The sequence below is a fragment of the Schistocerca serialis genome, chromosome 2, assembly GCF_023864345.2.
Source record: "Schistocerca serialis cubense isolate TAMUIC-IGC-003099 chromosome 2, iqSchSeri2.2, whole genome shotgun sequence".
Taxonomy (NCBI): domain Eukaryota; kingdom Metazoa; phylum Arthropoda; class Insecta; order Orthoptera; family Acrididae; genus Schistocerca; species Schistocerca serialis.
The window spans coordinates 166,469,566-166,485,285 of NC_064639.1; positions in this window are offsets into that span (position 1 = coordinate 166,469,566).

Genomic DNA, 15,720 nt, shown 5'->3' on the forward strand with positions numbered 1-15,720 from the left:
ATGAAGAAGTGGTTGGCTATGCAGCGTTTTGATGACGACGCTCAGCTTCAAGAAGAGGTAACCACGTGGTTGAAGGCTCAGGCGGCCGAATTTTACGACGAAGGAATTTCCAAGCTCTTCCGTCGCTACGATAAGTGCCTTAATTTAAATGGCAACTATGTAGAAAAGTAGTATTCAAGTGTGGCTTTCATCTGTACATAATAAAAAAAATTTCCAATACTTTATTTATTTTTAATTCCAAAACGTAATGTACTTTGTGGACAGCCCTCGTATCAACCATACAATTCCAAAGACAGCCACAGCTGATAGGTGCGAAAATTATCGCACAATCAGTTAAATGGCTCATAATTCCAGTTACTGACGGGAATAATACACAGAAGAGTGGAAAAGAATATTGAGGGTGTGTTAGATGACGATCGATTTGACTTTAGGAAAGGTAAAGGCACCAGAGAGACAACTCTGACGTTGCAGTTGTAGATGGAAGCAAGACTAAAGAAAAATCAAGACACATTCATATGATTTGTCGACCTGGAAAAAAGCATTCGACAGTGTTAGATGGTGCAAGATGTTCAAAATTCTTATAAAAATAGTGGCAATCAATAGGGAAATGAGTAATGTGCAGTATGTACAAGAGCCGAGAGGGAATAATAAGACTAGATGATCAAGAACGAAGTGCTCGGTTTCAAAAGAATGTAAGACAAGGATATAACCTTTCGCCCCTACTGTTCAATCTGTACGTCGTAGAAGCAATGGTGGAAATAAAAGAAAGTTTCAGGAGTGGAATTAAAATTCAAGGTGTAAGGATATCAATGATACAATTCGCTGATGAGCTGATATACTGAACGAAAGTGAAGAAGAATTACGTGATAAGCTGAATGGAGTGAACAGTCTAATGAGTACAGAATTGGACCATGAGTAAATCGAAGAAAGACGAAAGTAATGAGAAGTAGCAGAAATGAAGACAGCGAGAAACTTAACATCAGGATTGAAGGTCACAAAGTAGATGAAATTAAGGAATTCTGCTACCTAGGCAGCAAAACAACCTATGACGGACGGAGGAAGAAGGACATCAAAAGCAGACTAGCAATAGCGAAAAGGGCATTCCTGGCCAAGAGCAGTCTACTGCTATCAAACATAGGCCATAATTTGAGGAAGAAATTTCTGAGAATGTACGTCTGGAACACAGCATTGGATGGTAGTGAAACATGGACTGTGGGAAAACCGTAACAGAAGAGAATCAAAGCATTTGAGATGTGGTGCTACAGACGAATGTTGAACATTAGGTGGACTGATAGGGTAAGGAATCGGGAGTTTCTGTGCAGAATCGAAGAGGAAAGGAAAGTGTGGCAAACACTGACAAGGAGAAGGGGCAGGATGATAGGATACATTTTAAGACAACAGGGAAAGACTTCCATGGGACAAGATGGAGCTATAGAGGGCAAAAACTGTAGGGGAAGACAGAGATTGGAATACATCCAGCAAATAGTTGAGGATCTATGTTGCAAGTGCTACTTTGAGATGAAGAGGTTGGCACAGGAGAGGAATTAGTGGCGGGCCACATCAAACCAGTCAGAAGACTGATGACTCAAAAAAAGATGATTTAGACAATTTGTTTAATTTAATATGAAAATTCGTAACAATAATAATACAGTCATAAGTAAGTTAACTATTGTATGAAAGATTCTAGCTAACTGAAACAATCATTTGTTCACAATAGATTCGAATGTGGAATTATTTGCAGGTACAGATTTATAAAACAGTCACCCTTCATACATTGTCTATTCAGAAGTTGTCGTGCCCTGGCCGCTATGAAAGGCTGTAAATGTTATTCAACTGGCAAACACACCAAAAAGGCGCAGTGCATGAGTGTTCGAAATGAAGTACACTCGACGCTGGAGCTCCGGCGGTAGATTGGCAGCGACGTAGTCGTTCGTGGCAGCGACGCCTTCGCGGCTGTAGGAAACACGGCGGCGTAACTGGCGGTGCGCCATTTGAAATTGCGGCCGACCGGTAAACGGCCAATACCTCACCTTAAAAGAAATAAGTCACAGAAAGGGGCTTTGCACGCTGTCTCTATTGATGAAAAGAACTTCCTCGCAGCAGCAGTCGGAACAAAATGAGTAACCGAGCCATTAGTACACCAGATTTTGTTCGTATAGTCGCAGAATACATTCTACGTACAGTACATGGATAGTTTTCATGCTGATGAGCACAAATCGCATCGATTACGTTAGTATGTGAAGAAATTAGTTCGTTTCATTAATGAGCATTCTTAAAGCATTTTCCAGTTTCCAAGTCCTGAAAACTCTGCAGTTGCAGTGTGACATTTTACTCACATCAGCATTTGTGTTGCCCATCAGGTAGGAAGGGGAAGAACTGAAAGAGAAACTTCCATCACTGAAGATGTCTGAACGAAGCTGGACTGCTGCAGCGTTTCCACCTTGACTTTTGCGTAAGATGTTCATATACCGTAGTCCTGAGGTGAGTATACGTGTAACTACAACTTACAACACCACTGAAGCCCCAAGAAATTGTTTTTATTACGATTATTAATGTCATGTTTGTCAAGATGGCAACAGCCTTGGAAAGGCGTAAAAGGAAGACGAGTTCTTCCACATGTCTCGCGAAATGACTACTATGGGAAAATCAAAGGAATTTGAAGACATACGGAGGTTTCTCAAATGGTTCAAATGGCTCTGAGCACTATGGGACTTAACTTCTGCGGTCATCAGTCCCCTATAACTAAGAACTACTTAAACCTGACTAACCTAAGGACATCACACACATCCATGCCCGAGGCAGCGGTCGCGCGGTTGCAGACTGTAGCGCCTAGAACCGCTCGGCCATCCCATCCGGCGGAGGTTTCTCGAAAGTCGTTATACCCTCGCATCATTCACGAATGGAACAGGGAAGGGAGGGAGTGAATTGTACCTCTTCGTACCTCCATAACCACTATAATCTACATCCACCTCCACCTGAAGTCAACCCTTGTCTTCCCTCTACAATTGGTACTACCCACACTTCCATCCATTAGCAAACTGACAATTCCTTGATGCCTGTGTTAATGGATTCCTTCTTTTACTCGTGTTATAAATTATTTTTACTCCCAAATTCTGTGCAGTACCTCAGCATTATATTTTATCACAACATACATAATCTCCAATATTCTGCTATAGCAAAACAACTCATAACTGCGGATGTCTTTGTGCGTGAACAGTTTGTTGTCCACATTTCCCTTCAGAGCAAGGACACATTCCAGACAAATATCCTCATGTAAGTTTTCCTACCAATTTTATAATAGATGTTAAAATTTTTTTCTCACAAACGCGTTTCTTCCTATTGTTGGCCTGCACTTTAAATCCTCTCACCTTTGGTCGTCCTCAGTTATTTTGCTACGCGAATAGCAAAATTAATCTACTTTTTTGGTCTCAATTCTTATCAGAGAGGACATGGTGTGCTCTTTGTGTTGTACGGAATTTTGCAACATTGGCCAACACAAGCTGTCAAGAATATACTGACGGAAAAAAATCGCAACACGAAGGAGTTGTGCGACATAAATGAAAGTTGTTACGTGTGTTTCTACATCTGAAAAATGATGTCTATTCAAATTTCACGCCCGACCCGTAAGAGTGGCGCTAGTATCGTTACTAAGAGGAGCAAATCAGGTTTGCTTCAATGACACGTTATTTACCTTTGAGACTGGACGTGGCGAGTTGACGTCGGTCAAGACTGCCTACAGGGTGCTTATAAATTTTATGACTTTATTAAATTCTATAGTCTTTTCTGATTACACTGATATGTGCATTATAAGGTTTCAAATGAAAAATATCCTATATACACCAAATTTTAAAGTTGCGGTCATGTATGCCCCCACGTCCCCTTTATTTCTGTTACAGAAACTAGTATTATTTCGAAAATAACTGTGAACTTGCTCTTTCCAGCGATTATATGTATGATACATTGTATATGTTGGTAACATTGCAGGTTTCTAGTGTCTGTAAATGATTATCTTTCCTAGTATTTACTTCTGTTCCGCTGAAGCAGTTTGTTCACGTGTTACTGAATGTTCGTTGCCCAAGTACTACATGTATTTGTGGAAGTACATATCCTTTAGTGTGCAATAAATACGAACTATGTCACGCACCAAGAAATCCTAATAGGAAATTCCGTGGAAACCAGTTCACAAGTAAAGCAAGATCGGTGCCCGTTTATAACGTTAGATATACGAAGTACCTAGGTGATCGGGACTCTAAAGCTTTCAATAAAATTAATGAGTTCAGTGTTTGTGGTGATACCTTGGTAACAAAACTGGAGTGTTGGGGACATGTGCAAAAGAGTTTGGGTGCTAGATTGAGGAAGCTACGAAGAGAAATGAAAGGAAAGTTGCTAACCGATGGAAAATCTCTGTCTGGCCGAGGCAGATTGACAGAAACTGCAATAGACCTGCTTTAGAGTTGTTATGGGCTGGCCATTAGACGAACTGTACCTCTGGATGATATTACAACAATGAGAAAAGCTGTATGGGCCAGCGACTTTCATTAGTTGTCCACAGATGACCACCCTGTTCATGGATTTGCCCTAAAGGAGCAGACTCTTGGTGTGTTTACCAAAAAGAAAAGAAAGCGGACAAATATACCATCATAAGAATTTTCTTCCTGAGCCTGTTATGAATGAAATAAAACAAATTTTTAGAGACCTGAGTGACGCTGTTTTGCTTAGTAAATATCTTCATGGGGGCACTCGGAAAACAAATGAAAGTTTCAACCGTTGCATATGGGAAAGATTACCCAAGAAAGTTTTTGTAGGACTAAACACATTAAACGTTGGTGTACTAGATGCAGTGATATGTGTCAATGATGGGGTGACAGGAAGGTTGGAAGTCCTGCGAAATTTAGGCATAAAATGTCGCTCTAAGATGGAAGATCAATTGCTTGCGTATGACAGACGACGGGTGCATGAAGCTGAAAGATTCGCTCTTCAGGTTACTAAAGAAGCAAGAACTGATAAAAGGAATGCCAAGAGGAAGCTTGAAGATGAAGACTATGCTGCAGGATGAAGACTATGCTTCAGGAACATACTGAGGGACAGTTTAATTGGACTCATATCTTCATTCAGAATTTCCCGCAAGCTGTATTGTTCAGAATTCAGGTACAAATATTTCCTGAAGTTTATAAAGCACTTCTCTAATTTTTTTCTGTAACTTGCAATAGTCCATACATATGTAGTAGACCAAAGATTTATTGCAGAATGAACTAAATTATAGAAAAAATAACATTTTTACTAGCAATATATATATATATATATATATATATATATATATATATATATATATATATATAAAAATTAAAATGCAAGATGTGATATTTTTTTAATCTTGTAATATACATAATAGCTGAAATTAAATAGGTCTGGTACTTCAGCCATTATGTCATGCATATCCGGTAAAAATTTGGTCTCCTTCAAATGTATAACATTGGATTAAATGGTACCTCAACTTGAGAAAGCATTTTGGAAAAAAAAATTATCAATTTCCTTGTAATTTTTTAATAACCCTATGTTGACAAGAAGAAGGGATCGGTTGGTAGGACATATTCTGAGGCATCAAGGGATCACAAATTTAGCATTGGAGGGCAGAGTGGAGCGTAAAAATCGTAGAGGGAGACCAAGAGGTGAATACACTAAGCAGATTCAGAAGGATGTAGGTTGCAGTGAGTACTGGGAGATGAAGAAGCTTGCACAGGATAGAGTAGCATGGAGAGCTGCATCAAACCAGCCTCAGGACTGAAGACCACAACAACAACATAGGGTTATTAAAAAATTACAAGGAAATTGATAATTTTCTTTCCAAAATGCTTTCTCAAGTTGAGGTACCATTTAATCCAATGTTATACATTTGAAGGAGACCAAATTTTTACCGGATATGCATGACATGATGGCTGAAGTACCAGACCTATTTAATTTCAGCTATTATGTATATTACAAGATTAAAAAAATATCACATCTTGCATTTTAATTTATATATATATATATATATATATATATATATATATATATTGCTAGTAAAAATGTTATTTTTTCTATAATTTAGTTCATTCTGCAATAAATCTTTGGTCTACTACATATGTATGGACTATTGCAAGTTACAGAAAAAAATTAGAGAAGTGCTTTATAAACTTCAGGAAATATTTGTACCTGAATTCTGAACAATACAGCTTGCGGGAAATTCTGAATGAAGATATGAGTCCAATTAAACTGTCCCTCAGTATGTTCCTGAAGCATAGTCTTCATCCTGCAGCATGCAGAATGATAGGCGGTTCATCATGAAGCTGCCGAAGTAAACTATAAGCTGTGCGAGAATAAGAATTTATTACCGAATAGTTACTTTTAAATCGTTCGAGAAAGATCGTAGATCGGGCAGCTTGCTGTTCACGCAGTCAAGCAAGCGTGCCAGATTCCGCGCCGAGTAGGCCTGGCACTAAACTATACCGTGATCATCTGCTGACGCGTCCAGCATATGCTGGCAACTACGCTCCCCTCCACTTGCTTCATACTGAACTGTCAGAAGTCGCAACTTACTTTAAACGCACTATAAGCGTCCCTGTGTTAACCAACCCCAAGCGCAACCGGCATGGGACTCTATTCTAAAAACTGCCACACAGTACTTGCACGATAGAACACAGTGCATGCAGATTGGCCTGCTTGCATTCAACATTCTGGTGGTTACACCGGTTACTAACATATCAGCATTTCACATTTGCAGTGGCTTATCTCGCGCTTACATTAACCTATGATCTTACAATGTTAACCACTTAAGTATGTTACCTAGAGAAATATATTCTCAAAATTTCATTACTCTGCCTTAATTACTTTTTGGCGCTGAGGTTTTCGTTGAATCTTTCTTCGACTAGGTAGCTTTGGCCCCCATGAACTGTGATAAAACAACTCAATGTATATATTTAAAAGTAAGTATGGCGTGTCTGTGTGTGCCGCCAAAGCCTCGCAAGCGAATTTTGCAACCATATGGGGCTTCCCCCACATATGAAGAAGGCTTTATTTTGGAACTGCAGAGGTCAGTTATGAAGATATGGGTCTGAAAAGGGGACATTTGTTCTTGACAGCATAATAAAAAATATAAACATGGTTTGTCCTTCCGCGCCGCTATAACTCCGCCACACACTCCCGCAGCCCCTTGATGGTTATCTGGTACGGTAGCCGTCCTTCCCCCATTCACGAAGGTTTGGTTTGGAACTGCAGGTGTTGGTTTCAAAGATGCGTGTGGTAAAATAGGTCATCACACCGCTGGACTTCTAATGAGAAGACGCTGATTTCTGATTTATTCGTGTGTCAATTAATACAAAACCTACCAATTTTTTTAATTTATTAGAAAGCCTACAGTCTTGTAAATAATTTAAGAGCAAAACTAGATTCCCAGCAAGTTGCAGAAATGTCATAAATGTTCTTTTCAACGCTATTGTAACTTTTCCAGAAATTGGAAAATGACATACATTAATATTTTATGTAATTTTCTTTGTAACTTTACTGCTTAAATAATAGTATTTCTGGTAACCATACGCCTCTATTAACCACCAAAAAAATCCAAATCAGGAACTTCATAAAGATTCTAGTTATGAATATTTCCATAGGCAAGTATCACTTTGCATGGACATTCTCACTGAGACAAATTGTCGAAGCAGCAGTACAATGGAAATTCAATATAAAAAGAAGTTTTATTCTGAGATCATAAAGAATATGCAGCAGCTATTACGTTATAAGCATAAGCATCTTAACAAGTTTTATGACGATCTGAGATGACAGGTGACACGACCTGCAGTGACCCCTAATTGAGTGAACATGCGTTCATCTAAAGTCCACGTTTATTACTGTTATGTTCAATAACAGCCATTACAACCATTTCAGTATACTAAAATTAAATGTAAAACCAGAAAACTGATACACTATGTGATCAAAAGTATCCGGATACCTGGCTGAAAATGACTTACAAGTTTGATGCGCCCTCAATCGGTAATGCTGGAATTAAATATGATTGATGTTGGCCCACCCTTAGCCTAGATGACAGTTCCCACTCTCGCAGGCATACGTTCAATCAGGTGCTGGCTGGTAGGTTTCTTGGGGAATGGCAGCTCACTCTTCACGGAGTGCTGCACTGAAGAGAGATATCGATGTCGGTCGGTGAGGACGAAGTCGGCGTTCCAAAACATCCCAAAGATGTTCTATAGGATTCAGATCAGGACTCTGTGCAGGCTCGTATATTACAGGGATGTTTCTGTTGTGTAACCACTCCGCCACAGGCCGTGCATTATGAACAGGTGCTCGATCATGTTGAAAGATGCAATCTCCATCCCCGAATTGCTTTTCAACAGTGGGAAGCAAGAAGGTGCTTAAAATTTCAATGTAGGCCTGTGCTGTGATAGTGCCACGCAAAATAACAAGGGGTGCAAGCCCCCTCCATGAAAAACACGACCACAACATAACACCACCGCCTCCGAATTTTACTGTTGGCACTACATACGCTGGCAGAAGACTTTCACCGGGCATTCGCCATACCCACACTCTGACATCGGATCGCCACATTGTGTACCGTGATTCGTCACTCCACACAACGTTTTTCCACTGTTCAAACGTCCAGTGTTTACGCTCCTTACACCAAGCGAGGCGTCGTTTGGCATTTACCGGCGTGATGTGTGGCTTATGAGCAACCACTCGACCAAGAAATCCAAGTTTTCTCACCTCCCTTCTAACTACCATAGTACTTGCAGTGGATCCTGATGCAGTTTGGAATACCTATGCGATGGTCTGAATAGATGTCTGCCTATTACACATTACGACCCTCTTCAACTGTCGGCGGTCTCTGTCAGTTTAAAGACCAGGTCGGCCTGTACGCTTTTGTGCTGTACGTGTCCATTCACGTTTCCACTTCACTATCACATCGGAAACATTGGACCTAGGGATGTTTAGGAGTGTGAAAATCTCACGTACAGACGTATGACGCAAATGACATCCAATAACCTGTCCACGTTCGAAGTCCTTGAGTTCCGCGGAGCGCCCCATTCTGCTCTCTCACGATGTCTAATGACTACTGAGGTCGCTGATATGGAGTACCTGGCAGTAGGTGGCAGCACACTGCACCTAATATGAAAATCGTATGTTTTTTGTGGGTGTCCGGATACTTTAGATCCCATAGTGTGCCTATTACGTTAAATACGTAGGTTAGCGTATACCCATTCACCTCAGATGTTGAGGGTAGTTGCAAACTGCCATGGACAAATTTCCTATGGAAATCTATATTTCGAGTTACCCCACTATCAGAAAAAAGATAATTTGTGCCATAATGAAAGTAAATGAGTTAACACTTTGCATTAACAGTGGCGGAAAGCACCTGGGCGTGAAAGTTCTTATAACTGAAAAATTAAGATCCTGCGTCAGGTGGAGGCATAATTGCAGTCAGGGAAATTCCATTTTCGAAAGCCTTCGTGATTTATTTACATTCTTCGTCTTTAGATAGGAACTGCAACAAATAAAGCACATTGTTATTGCATGTGTCAGGAACCGAACGAACAGCACACAACAGAAGACATGATATGAAGAAAACGAAGAAGAAGCAGAAGAAATAGCTGATGCAACTCTAACACAGGCATCTGGCAGATCTTTCAACAAGAGGAAGAGGGTATCGCATCTGATAAAACCCTTGAGGCAATCACGGAAACTCTTGACAAAATGCGCGAAGGGGCTTCTCATGATGCATTTGGGCAAAACGTTGGCTGCGAGCTAAGAGCTATGCCCGAGATGCAGCGTTTGTACGAAGAACGAATTTTTGAATGCAGTACTGTTGCATAGAGAAATAGGGAATTTGAGCTACACTCTGCAAATTAATAGTGAGTTACTGACTGAAACAAATACAGACATTCAAGAATTTAGAACTCCGACCCATTACTGTAATGTTTTTGTGTTCATATTGCAAATTTCAAGAATACAAATTTAGCGAATAGATATTTTTCATTCAGTACATTATCTTATGATAATCCTTCAAAGTTCGATAAATGGCTGCACATATTTCTGTAATGATATTTGTCAGGGGCTGTGGCGATAGCAATATCGTAAATTTAAAATCTTCGTAGGATCTCCCACTTGCTAAAATGCTGTAAGCTGCTGTGAGGCACTCGTGAGCTGATACTGAGTGCCTCATTGGTGTCTCTGTTTTGTATTTCTGTTGTAACGATTTTTAGCAACCCACGGTAAGTACTTCCACTCATACACATTTTATTGTGCCGATCTTTAGGGTGAAACCGTAATTTCTTCAGTAAATGAGTATGAGGTAACTTTTTTTTCTCTTTGAAACATTTTTTTGTTCAAGTTTTTCCTTTACGAGTATTTGTAGACTCATACAGCGTAACTACTGCCGCCGCTGAAGACAACAGTTCCGCTTCCGTTCCAGAACTACACCACACCTCGGCGTTAGTAACAATGGTAGCGATCGCTTGTCAAATCACACGTGCTTGGAGGGTCGAGCCGTGCGACAGATCCCAGCGATATCGCATGCAACGGATCGTCAAATTTCCTGGCAGATTAAAACTGTGTGCCGGACCGAGACTCGAACTCGGGACCCTTGCCTTTCACGGGCAAGTGCTCTACCATCTGAGCTACCCAAGCACGACTTACGCCCCGTCCTCACAGCTTTACTTCTGCCAGTATCTCCTGAAAGAAAGGATATTGCGGAGACATAACTTAGCCACAGCCTGGGAGATGTTTCCAGAATGAGATTTTCACTCTGCAGTGGAGTGTGTGCTGATACGAAACTTCCTGGGAGGAGAGCTTCTGTAAAGTTTGGAAGGTAGGAGACGAGATACTGGCAGAAGTAAAGCTGTGAGGACGGGGCGTGAGTCGTTCTTGGGTAGCTCAGATGGTAGAGCACTTGCCCGCGAAAGGCAAAGTTCCCGATTTCGAGTCTCGGTCCAGCACACAGTTTTAATCTGCCAGGAAGTTTCATATCGGCGCACACTACGCTGCAGAGTGAAAATCTCATTCTGGAAACGGATCGTCAGTCCAACTGGGTTCTTGTCAACTTGGCAATGCATGCACAATCAGTGTTGCCAACGTTTAAAAGGAAAACATAGTATAAGTTATTCAGAATTATAGATCTTTGACTAAAAATTATCGTACATCACACATAATATAAAAGCTAGCACACAAATTAACTAACAGTAATAGCAGTAATAATAATAATAATAATACGAGATCAGATACTTTAGATAACTAAATAATCGCAGCATAGAAATGTAGTAGTGGTAGTAGTAGTAGTAGTGGTAGCTGCAGCAACACCAGCAGCAATAGTAGTAGTACTCGCTGTCGTATATAATTAAAAAAAAAGACGCACCACGAAGGAATCATCCGAATGGGACGGAAATAGTTAGATGTAATGCATATGTACAGACAAACAAATGATTACAATTTCGGAAAAATTTTGATGATTAATTCAAGAGAATGAGCTTTACAAATTGGGCGAGTCAGTAACACTTTGGTCCACCTCTGACCGTTATGCAAGAAATTATTCGGCTCTGGTTTTGACTGACAGGGCTGTTGAATTTCCACCTCAGAGAAATCGTGCCCAATTTTGACCAGCTGACGCTTTAGATTGTAAAAATCCCGAGCTGGTTGGAGGCCTCTGGTCATTATGCTCCAAGCGTTCTCAAATGGGGAGAGATTCGGTGACTTTACCCGCCAAGGGAGGTGTTGGCAAGCACGAAGACAAGCAATATAAACTTTCGCCGTGTGCGGGCGGCCATTATCTTGTCGAAATGCGAAATGTAAGCGAAGGGTGACTTGTCATTAAGGGTAATAAGACGAGGCGTAGAATATTCTCGATGTATCGCTGTGCTGTAAGGGTCCCGCGGATGACAACCAGAGAGGTCCTGTTATGAAATGAAATGGCATCCCAAACTATCACTCCTGGGTGTTGGGCCCTATGGCCGGCGGCATTCAGGTTCCTATCGCACGGCTGTCTGGGGCATCTCCAGTCAAGTCTTTGGTATGGAATCTCATTAACTGGAGTAGAATTGTCTTCAGTGACGAGTTCTGCTTTGAACTGAGCGTTGATGACCAGAGAAGACGTGTCTGCAGACGCCGCGACAGCGGTGGGTCACCAGCCTGACTGTCGCCTGCCATGCGAGCCCACAACCAGGAGTGATACTCGGGGGAGCCACCTCATTTCATAGCAGGACCCCATTGGTTGGCAGCCACGGCGCTCTTAGGCCCGTTTCACACTAGGACACTGGGGATGGTCACCAGTGACGGTCACCGGTAACTGTGATGAACACTCCTTGATCACCGGTGTCCGACACCGCAGTTATTGCCAACTGATTAGTTAGTGAAATGGACTCGAGCGAGGAGTAACTTTTGCTAGTACTCCTAAGCAAGAGGAGGAGGAGGAGAATGAAGACAAGGCGTTCATTACATCCACTGCCACGTGATCGGCTGGGGAAATGATTGTTTTATACTCTTTATGTCGTTGTGAGAGGAAGTTTTTTTCAGTATTTTCGAGTGTCGAAAATTTCATTTGATGAACTACTAGAAGTGAAAGAAGAAATCAGAGGAATGGACAATAACATTTTAACTGTATTTTTCGGACCATAAGGCTTTAAGACGACGATAATACACCCTTAATTTTGTTATGAAAATTTTTAAGTATAAATATTCTTTAGATTTCTTCTTCATTCGTCCTATAGGCGTGAGTTCATGGTTTCCATGCTCATCCATTTTGTCCCTTCTTATTGCATTAAGACTGAATAAAGGTACACCTGATACTGTAAATGTAAAAGAAAAAGGGTGAGGGATGCAAATGTGCTTAAAAACTAGTACCCTCCTAGCCTTTACAGGCGTAGCAACTAAATTTCGCTAGTCTTTTATGGTCCGAAAAATAAGGTATTAAATTTGAAAAAAGAACATACGACATACAATTTTTTTTCCATCTATGCTCTTCTCATTGAAATCAGGCACAAACTTCGTTATAATTTGTTGCCAAGCATTCGTTTTCACCACTTTGTTGCTAGTCATCGCTTTTGACATCCCGAATAGCAGGACGACTTTCTACTTCACTCATAAAGTCTTCAGTGTTAATCAAATCTAAACTCATGACTACAATGTGTACAGTATAATGTACAATGAATGTTTCGCGTCATTAGCACAAAAATGACAGCCGTTTGTTGGCAAATCTGCAACGCTGTGTCTGTGATCTGTGTCCAAGTGCGAACACTCCAATTCAAACTAATGCACGTCCGGCGGTGACTGCTGTGAACACAGTAACCTTGACCATCACATGTGGTGAGGGCGAGTCACTGCAGCGCCACAGTGGCTCGGTGAGGCAGTGTAGTGTCGTGCTGTGAACGCTCCAGTTGAAACGAACGTATCTGTGTCGGTGACCGTCGCAGGTGACCGTCACCAGTGCCCCAGTGTGAAACGGGCCTGTTGAAGGTATTCTACGCCCCGTTTTGTTGCCCTTCTTGGCAAGCCATCCTGGGATTACATTTCAGCAAGATAATGTTCCCCCGCATACGGATAGAGTTTAACCGCCTGTCTTCGAGCTTGCCAACCCCTACCTTGGCGAGCAAGGTGGTCTGATCTCTCCTCAACTGACAACATTTGGAGCATTATGGGTAGGGCGCTCGAACAGCTCCGGGTTTTAACGATGTAACGTGCCAATTGGACAGAATTTGTCACTACATCCATCAAGAGGACATCCAACAACTTTATCGACCAATGCTATGCCGAATAAATGCTCACATATCGGCCAGAGGTGGATCAATGACTACTGACTTGCTCAATTTCTGAAGCTCTTTCTCTTGAACAATTAAGCCAGTTTCGCTGAAATTGTAATCATTTTTCTTTCTGTACATACACAACACATATACGAATACTGAAAGGTGGCTACACTGAGCCACAGCGCCAGAGATTGTGCCAAAGAGTATTATTAAGCCGCCTCCACAGTGCTTGTCGGGAGCTCGTAGAAGTCAGTGCCTGTTTAGAGCTCGTAATAGGCAGTGCGTGGGCAGAGCTCGTAGTAGTCAGTGCCTGTTAAGAACTCATGGCAGAGTGCCTGTTAAGAACTCGTAGTAGTCAGTGCTTGGAGAGAGCTCGTAGTAGACCGTGTTGAGATGTGCTAGTGGGCAAGGCTTGTCGAAATGTTGTAGTAAGGAGTGTTTGTTCCATGTTGGGAGAGATAGCAGATGATATTCTAATGAAGATATTGTAATGATCAGAGTGCATTTCGTCAATATATATGAAGGTAAAATATTGCGTGTTTTTTCATTATTTCCATGTTTTAAATAATGCGTCATTACAGGTTCAGTCAACAAAGCATCTGGCTTGTGTCTTGTATTAGAGTGTAATGCTGGTTTTCTTGAGTAATTATGGCATTTTTATTTCCTTTAGTTAGTTCAGTATAAATGGTATTTAAAATTTCTTGTCTTGTTGAAGAAGAACCGTGCCAGATGTACGTTGAGTCACACTCCCACATACAGAACAGTTATACTTGTGCTTTGGTTTAGTAGGTTTTATAGTTGCTGGGGACTTAATTAATTAACTGTGTTAATGAAAATTTTCATTTCATTCTTTGTTGTTGTTCTTTGCAGTCAGATAGCGTAATAATAATAGTCAGGGCCAACCGTTTACGAAACAGCGTAATCGGACATACAGTTACTAAAAATTAAAAGTATTTTCAATCATATTTAATTAAGCCCCCATGCAATACCGTTCGGATAAATCCTTCGTGGTGCGGTTTTTTTTGTGTAAGGGTGTATAACGCTGGCGATACCGAAAAAATACACTATTCATGTACACGGGCAGTATTAGCAGACACATTTCTCGCTCTATCCGTCAGAAAGTCCGTCACATCCTTCAACTGCTACTGCACCATTCAAATTGGTTGTCATTGAGTTTAGCATCTTCCAGGTGATCTGGAAATGTTCGGACCCACTACATCCTTTCGCAGCTTGACATGACAGAATGAGCCCATTTACAGCATTCTAATGCCAGCCTGTCCCTGATCTTGATTTTCATTAAACCACTTTAGAAAAAACCCTTTCACAAGAACCGTTACTGAGGAACAAAGAAATCACTGAGAGAGCAAACACTGCCTCTTTGAAATCATTTCTTCCATCAAGGTCGCGTACGACTGCAGAGGCTGTCAGGTTTAGATATATTCTCTACTTCACAGGGAATTTTAATTATTGCGAATTTTCTCCGTTGATCATCTATTTTCTGGGCAGTACAATGTTCATTGAGATTAAAAATTATAGGCACACAAGCCATGAGAGGAAAAAGGGAAGGAGGTTTGCAAGAATATGCGGTGCTTGCATTAAAGGGATGAAGACAGGCCGAAGAGCAAAAGTGGAGTCGTTGCCAAAATCCGACCTTTCCTTTAACTGACAAGATCCTGTAACAAGAAAATCACGTCAGCTGAAACGTTCCCTTAGAAAAATTTATGAATGATTGTGCAGATAAACCTCTTACATTATTTGATTTTCAAACAGCTGAGCAGAACTGAACGTACTCAGACATTTCGCTCTTTACGTATCCTGATCAACACTAAACTGACACACAATATTTTTAGCGCAAGGAAATCTGACTTTCAAAAATCCCTACAAAAGAATGGCCCTGACTACCAATAACCTATACCTTTCACAAATCACTTACTTCACAAAAATCTTC